The sequence below is a fragment of the Penaeus japonicus genome, unplaced genomic scaffold (assembly GCF_977035675.1).
Source record: "Penaeus japonicus unplaced genomic scaffold, GWHDUDI00000001_assembly GWHDUDI00000033, whole genome shotgun sequence".
In the NCBI taxonomy this organism is placed as follows: domain Eukaryota; kingdom Metazoa; phylum Arthropoda; class Malacostraca; order Decapoda; family Penaeidae; genus Penaeus; species Penaeus japonicus.
Window position 1 is genome coordinate 16,260,815 of NW_028234435.1, and position 7,500 is coordinate 16,268,314.

General features: G+C 34.9%; 1 protein-coding gene across 1 annotated transcript in view; it reads right to left on the minus strand.

Moving 5' to 3' along the window:
• The window catches only part of LOC122254498 (uncharacterized), a 171,333-nt gene that overhangs the window by 163,544 nt on the left and 289 nt on the right, over positions 1 to 7,500 (minus strand). The window contains exon 1 of the mRNA XM_086530449.1: positions 7,440 to 7,500. This exon is cut by the window's right edge and continues 289 nt beyond it. The gene's annotated coding sequence lies outside the window, so the exon portion shown is untranslated. The remainder of the gene's footprint in view (positions 1 to 7,439) is intronic.

Sequence of the window (7,500 nt, forward strand, 5' to 3'; positions counted from 1 at the left end):
CCTATATATATTTCTTAATTTTTATTTCTCCTTCTCTCAGTCACTTTCACACTTCTCACTCCCTCTCCTCACCCAAAACTGTCTTCTCCCTCCTTTTTCTCATCACTTTATTCTATTATCCTATCTCTCTCTATCTCTATGTCCCTCTCACTCTTTATCTCGTCTTCTCAATTCAGAATTTCCCCTCGCTACTCAATCACGGCTTTGTTTCTTTCTCGCTAGATGCATATCTCCCCTCTGTTCATTCTTCCCTTCGTCATCTCCTTAGCTCCTTCATTATCTCTCTATATATATGTATTTCTTTCTCTCTCTCTCTCTCTCTCTCTCTCTCTCTCTCTCTCTCTCTCTCTCTCTCTCTCTCTCTCTCTCTCTCGCTCGCTCGCTCACTCTCGCTCTCTCTATCTATCAACATTCATCTATCTAACTCTCTCTCTTTCTCTCTCTCTCTCTCTCTCTCTCTCTCTCTCTCTCTCTCTCTCTCTCTCTCTCTCTCTCTCTCTCTCTCTCTCTCTCTCTCTCTCTCTCTCCCTTCAGATTATCCTAATGTATTTATCCACGTTCGAGTTGGATAAACCTTTACTTGACAGATAAATGAAGGCAATTAAGATGCAAGCCGAACTTCTGGGAAGATAATGAGGAGGAGGACGAGTAAGATAATGACATGATATTAGTGAGTGATGGCGACATGAGGCGGACTGAAATGTGAAATTCATGAGGGATTTTAGTGCTGTGAATAATTACATATTAATATGATTTATATATCATGAGATCTCGTTATCCCGTGATGCTGGAAGTGATGAGGATGATTATGATTATATTTATGATATCATGAATAGCTTCACTGATGACGAAGATAGTAAAAATACTGATACAAGTGATAGCTATCGTTTTATCTTCACTTTCGTAATTATCATCACCATTATCATCATTGATGTTGTAGTAACTATCATTCTTATCGTTATCTTTACTATAATCCTTGTTATCATGTATGTTATTATTGTCATTCTTGTTATCACTACTATTATTAACATTATGACCATCATTATCATCATCACTTGTATCATTATTATCATCGTTATCATCACTACCAGCAGCAGCATCGTTCTCATCATTATTACTGCCATAGTTCTTCTCATAATGAACATTGCTGTCATTATCATCATCATCATACTGAAGATAAAGAGGCTATTAATGATAAATACGATAACAATGGCAATGATGATGATTATAACAATAATGATCCCAACAACAATAGTTATATAGTAAGTAATAATAACAATAAATAATGATAATGATAATAATTATATATTTTTAAAAAATGATAAAAATGATGATGGTGATAATAATGATAACAATAATACTCACACATGCACAAACATACGTATTGTAAACAGGAAAAAATGTATCTATGAAAAATTGAATAATTCAGCGCATTTGCATAACCTTGAATATCCCGACGTATTTTTAAATTACATACACCTATACCGAATTCAGTAATATCATTTAATTGCCAAACTATTTCTATCGGTCAGTTTACATCTTTGTTTGCATGTTTTATGTAAATATTAGTTTAAATGGCACCCTTCCCTCCAGTATTATTTTACTTACTCTTCCTCTTTCCCTTACCCTCTTAGCTCTTCCTTCCTCTTTTCCCTTTTCCTCCTACCCTTGCTTTACATTCCTCTTCCCCTCCACATTTTCTCTCCCGTCCCCCTCCTCTTTCCCTCTTCCTTCCCTCCTTTTTTCCCTTTCCCTCCCACCGCTTCCTCCCCTTCTTTTTCCCTCCACTTATGTTCTTCGTTCCTCCCGCCACCTCCTTCCAATACCTCCCCCCTTTTCCAGTCCGTTTCCTTCCCTCCCCCTCCTCTTTCCCTCCATTTTTCTTCTTCTATTCCCCTCCCCCCCCCCCCCCCCTTCTTTCCCTGCTCCAACTCTTCTCTCCATTTTCTCCTTTCCTTCCCATCCCTTCCTCCCATACCTCTTTCCCTCCACATTTACTCTACTATCTTTCCCTTTTCCTCTCACCACTCCTCTTTTACCTCCCCCCCTCCACATCTTTCCAGTCCCTCCCCTCCCTCTATCCAGTCCCCCCTCCGCCCCCTCCATCCCCCCCCCCCCACCTCCCGCTCCCTCAAAGCCTCCAGAAAACCAGGAAAGCAAAAGGACCTCCATGAATATATCTGAAAAGCCTGAGGCGGTATCGTTGTAGTTCCCATGACTCCGAAAAGACATGAGAAATCTTGGAAAGGATGTGGATGTCTCTTATTTCTTCTTTTTTTTTCTTTTTTTCTTTTTACCCTTGGTTCCCCTCCCCCCTTCAATTGTTGGATTTTTTTTTTTTTTTTTTTGGGGGGGGATAGGGGAAGATGGGTCGGGTTGGGAGGATGATGATGACTTTTTTTCTGTCTATAGTCTCTTTAATTTTTTCTCACAGTAGTTTATTTTTTTTGGGGGGAGGGGGAGGGGAAAGAAGAAGAAGAGAGAGAGAGAGAGAGAAACAGAAAAGAGAGAGAGAGAGAGACAATGAAAGAAACAATGAGAGAGGGACAAAGAAAGGAACAGAAAGAAAAAAAAAGATAAGTAACTAAATCGAGAAAATAAGAAAGAGAAAGAAAGAATAATGAAAAAAAAAGAAAAATACCCCTCTGTTTCCTCCCCCTTCTCCCCTCACAACAAGGAAACCCTTCCCTCAAAAATACACCTTTTCATATACACAAAAAAATATTATTGTTATACCTAAATCCACTCTTCATTTTTGGTTCTCCATGTTCGCTCTTGCCAATCTTGTCTTTCTTGTTAAGTGTTTTGTTACTTTTGTATTCTCTCCTTTTATCTTCTCTCTTTCTCTTTTTCTTTCTTTCTCTCTCTATCTCTCTATCTCTCCTTTTTCTTCTCCTACTCCCTCTTGCAAGTGACAATAGTCTCCAAAATAATGATAATGATAATAATGATAATAATAATAGTAATGATATTTTTAATAATGATAATGATAAGTGATATCAATTATGATAAGGATAATAGTGATAATAATAGTAATGACAACAATATTAATAATATAAATGTTGGTAATGATAACAATGACAATAATAATAATGATGATGATGATAATGATAAAAATAACAATAATAATGCTAATGACAATGAAGAGAATGATGACAATAATAACAATGATAATGATCATAATGATGATAAAATCCCTAAACTATTGAATAATCCCAAGCTATTATTCTCCGTGACGTCATTCGATTGGCCAGATAGGATAATGATTATTATAATGATGAAAGATAATGATGATATATTATACGCGAAGGTGACATGGTAATACCTGTAGCAAATTACTATGAGAGTGGAAAGGGAAACAAAAATTAGGATAAGGGTACATTGACAAAATTATTGATAATGATGGCGGTTGAAATTATACGTCATTTGTAAGATTATTATTGTCTGCTATTATCCATGTTTTTTGTCATGAAAATTACTCTTGTCTTTATTGATATTAGTATTAGTATTATAATTATTGACAGTAGCGATAGTATTTTTATCACTAATACTGTTATCAATATTATTATCCTTATTATCATTATCACTGTTATTATTTATCATTTGAATCATTATTGTTGTTGTTATAGTTATCATCATCATTATTATCATTATCATTACTATCATTATTTTCAATGATTATAATCATTACCGTCGCTATCATTATCGTTATCTTTATCATTGTCATTATCATTATCACTGTTATCACTACCATTATCAGTATTGATATGAGCATTAGCATTATAATCAACATTAACATTATCATCATTATCACCATCATTATCAATATGATCATCATTATCACCATCAATATCATTATTATCCTCATTATCCTCATTAATATCATTGACGTCGCTCTGTTAATGTCGTTGTTGATGTTGTAATTATCATTATCACTATTATCCATCTTGTTTACATTGTCATTAAAAACACTACCTTTACCATTATTTTCAGAATTGTTATCATATATCACTGACATTTCCTCTTTTGTTATAGTTTTAAAGAGAAGATGAGAAGAAACTAAAGAGGAAGAAGAATATTAGGATGAAGAAGAGAAAGAAGATTAAGAAGAAGAAAAGGAAAAGGAAGAAAAAGAAATACAAGAGGGAAGAGAAGATTGAGAAAAGAAAGAAGAAGAATGAAAAGAAGATTCAAAAGGTTAAAACGAGGAAGAAAATAAGAAAAAAAAATATGAAAAAAAAAGATTCAGAAGAATAAGCTGAAGATGGAGAAGACGGAAAAGAAGAAGAAGAAAGTTAGGATGATGATGATGGAGACGAGGAAGAAAAAGAAGAAGAAAAACGAAAAGAAAAGGGAAAGGAAATCTTGAATATCGAAAAAGATAAGAGAAGAAAGGAGAATATCTTGACGATTGAAATTCTCGGCGATTGCAAAGATGATGACAGCATTTACGAACAGAGATAAGAGCTGATAGAAAAGATAAAAGCCGGAGATAAACGTAGAGGATAATGATGTGCGGGAGAGAGACAAAGAGACGCGATTGTGATGTTTATCAGATCTCAATCGTCGGATATTTTTGGAGATCGCAAATGAAAGGAAAATATTTTTAAAAAATCATCAAATATGGCAACATTCCTTTGTCGACTATGACTTCATTATCCTATAATCCGCCAGGTAATGATAATGGTGATAATAGTGATAATGATAATGATAGTAATAATAATGATGGTAATTATTATTATGTTAATAATGCTCATAACAGTGGCAATAATGATAATAACAATCACATTAACAAAAATAATGATAATAATAATAATGAAAATGAAAATGATGACAATAATACCAGTAATAACAACAATAATAACCATCATAATAACGATATGAACGATACAATAAAAGTAATCACAATGATAGGTAAAACATATCCATGCTTCGGCCTAAGGGTTCATAATATATTATTGACTTTGTACGTCGAGTTACCCTTTGAATTCCACGAAATATTCTTAATAATTCCTGCAACCTTTATGTCCAGACTCTTCATACACAAGGCATTAGCTCAGTTATCTTGACAAGTTGAGTCTTTCACATACGCATTTTCTTGGTACATCTTGGGTTGGTTATCTTAACAAGTTGAGACATTTTATACATCATCTGGCTTGTTGTTGGCTTGGTTAACTTAAGAAATTGAGAGCTGTATAGATACTCGGGCTTGTTCTTGGCTTGGTTATCTGCGTGAGGCTACTATGAAGGAGAAATGAGGTCTACATATTTTCCTGATACTAAGAATATGAATATGGACAAAGTTTGTAATGTTACGAATATCGATAAGAATTATGATAATAATAATAATGATAAAATGATAATTATGATAAAAATAATGATAATAATAATAATGATAATGATGATAATAATAATAATAATAACAATACTAATAACAATAATAATAATGATAATAATAATAAAAGTAATAATGATAATAATAATAATGACAATAATAATGATAATAATAATAATAATAATGCTGATGATAATGTTCATTAGGAGGAGGATAACTATAACATTAGTAATTGCCGTAATAGTTGTAATAATGATAATGATGGTAATAAGGATACTGATGCTGATAATGATGATAATAATAATAATAATAATAATAATAATAGTAATAATGACAATAATAATAATGATAATAATAATAATAATAGGAGGATTATGATAATCATAATGGTAATAATTAAAATGAAAAATAGCAAGTATATTTGTTCTAAATATTCTTGTTATCGTTTGGTCACTTCACACCTCTCCCTATTCCGTGGTCATTCATGTGTTTACATTACATGACTATAAACAAAAATAAACTTTACAGCACATAAATTGCTTCAGTAAACTTCAGTCTCAATTACCTATCGTTCAGATATTTACCGCATGTGAAAGTAATACAATGCTCTAAACAAGTGCTAAAGTGTCATATGTCTAAGCAGTTATTATCCCTTGTTATCTATAAGTATCAAGTGGTGGGGGATATCTGTAGAACCGTTAATTCTACCTATATAAATCATTAGTATTTCAATATATAATATCTAAAATGATGTACAATAATCTAGTGTTTTTTTTTATGATCATTATGATAATCAATTATAAGTGACCGTATATTTGTCTTGTGAAATGTGGTGGTCTTTGTGTGACCTTCAAATATAGGCTTCTTGCCTTTACGTGCATCCATGACACAGACTCTTTGTTCTCACCTACTGTGGTATTGCATGGTTGTCATTGCATTTAGCTTTTCAACCCCTAGTTGCATGACTGATAGACTTGCAATATCTGGTAGTGAAATCATTAGTCTTCTCTTTAGACTCTTGAAAATTCCTGTTTTATTATCTATTCTTATTTTATCTTAGCTTAGATATGAATTTATTTCCAGTACGAGTACAAACAATCAGCAAAGCATCTTTCTCAAATAAGTCTCATGCAAAGTCCAAGCGCCATAACGCAGCATTCCTCTCACGCATAGTATGATGTTAGTCAATCCGCCTGACCAACGCCCGTGTCTGGTCGTCATAGGCATTACCCAAGTGCCGAAACAGTTTAACAATCTTTTCTTAATTCGTTTTCCCTCTTAATTTCCTGTTTTTTTTCCGTTCCTCTTTTATTTCCATCTAAGATATCCTTCTCCAATGGCCCTTTCCCTCCTCCTCCCCTTTTCGTCTTCCCCCTCCCCTTTAAGCCTCCAAGGATACCCACGAACACGACACGGCCCAGATAAATCAATTACCAGTAACCTTGCTTACAGTACCACTTACAATATTCATCTTCCTCCTCGATCAATACCCCATCTTTCACCCCTTAGGGTATGGGGGCAGGAGGCAGGGATGGGGCTAAAGGAGGGGAGGGTCCCATAGAATAGGAGAGTAGGGAAAGAGAAGGGGATATAGTCCGTGTGTTAGCCTGTGTTAAGACTGGGTGTTAAGGGGAAGTCCCAGCCTCGCCAACTGTTGAAGGGGCACACCAACTAGAGCGGGTTGCCTCCCTCCCTCTCCACAGGTTGGGGGAGAACAGTCTTTGAGATCCTCTTTCATCTCCTTTCTTGACCCTTTCCTCTTTCTCTTGCATAAGCTCCCCCTCCCCATCCTCAACCCCGACTTGTTTTTTTCCTCGTGATGATGTATTTCAAATGATTATCGCTAAACGCCCCGGCCACTGTTTGCTTTACAAGTCTTGGTTAATATAGTAATCAAATTAGCAAACTCTCCGTTCGTTTTAAGTGGACGCAATAATTAGAGGCGCGAACTCAAAGGTGAAGTGGAGCTCCTAGAGTCTATCAGGGTTTTTATTGGTAATTATACATAATTAAGTTACGCGCGAACTCTCATCCTTACCATCGTCCGAGGACTGTCAGGTTCCTGGCCTCTTTTTGAAAAAGAAACATTGGTTCCTCTCCTTACCTGTGAATGATGACGTTTACACTGCCACAGGAGACACACTCTGGCCGCGAGAGGGCCACAG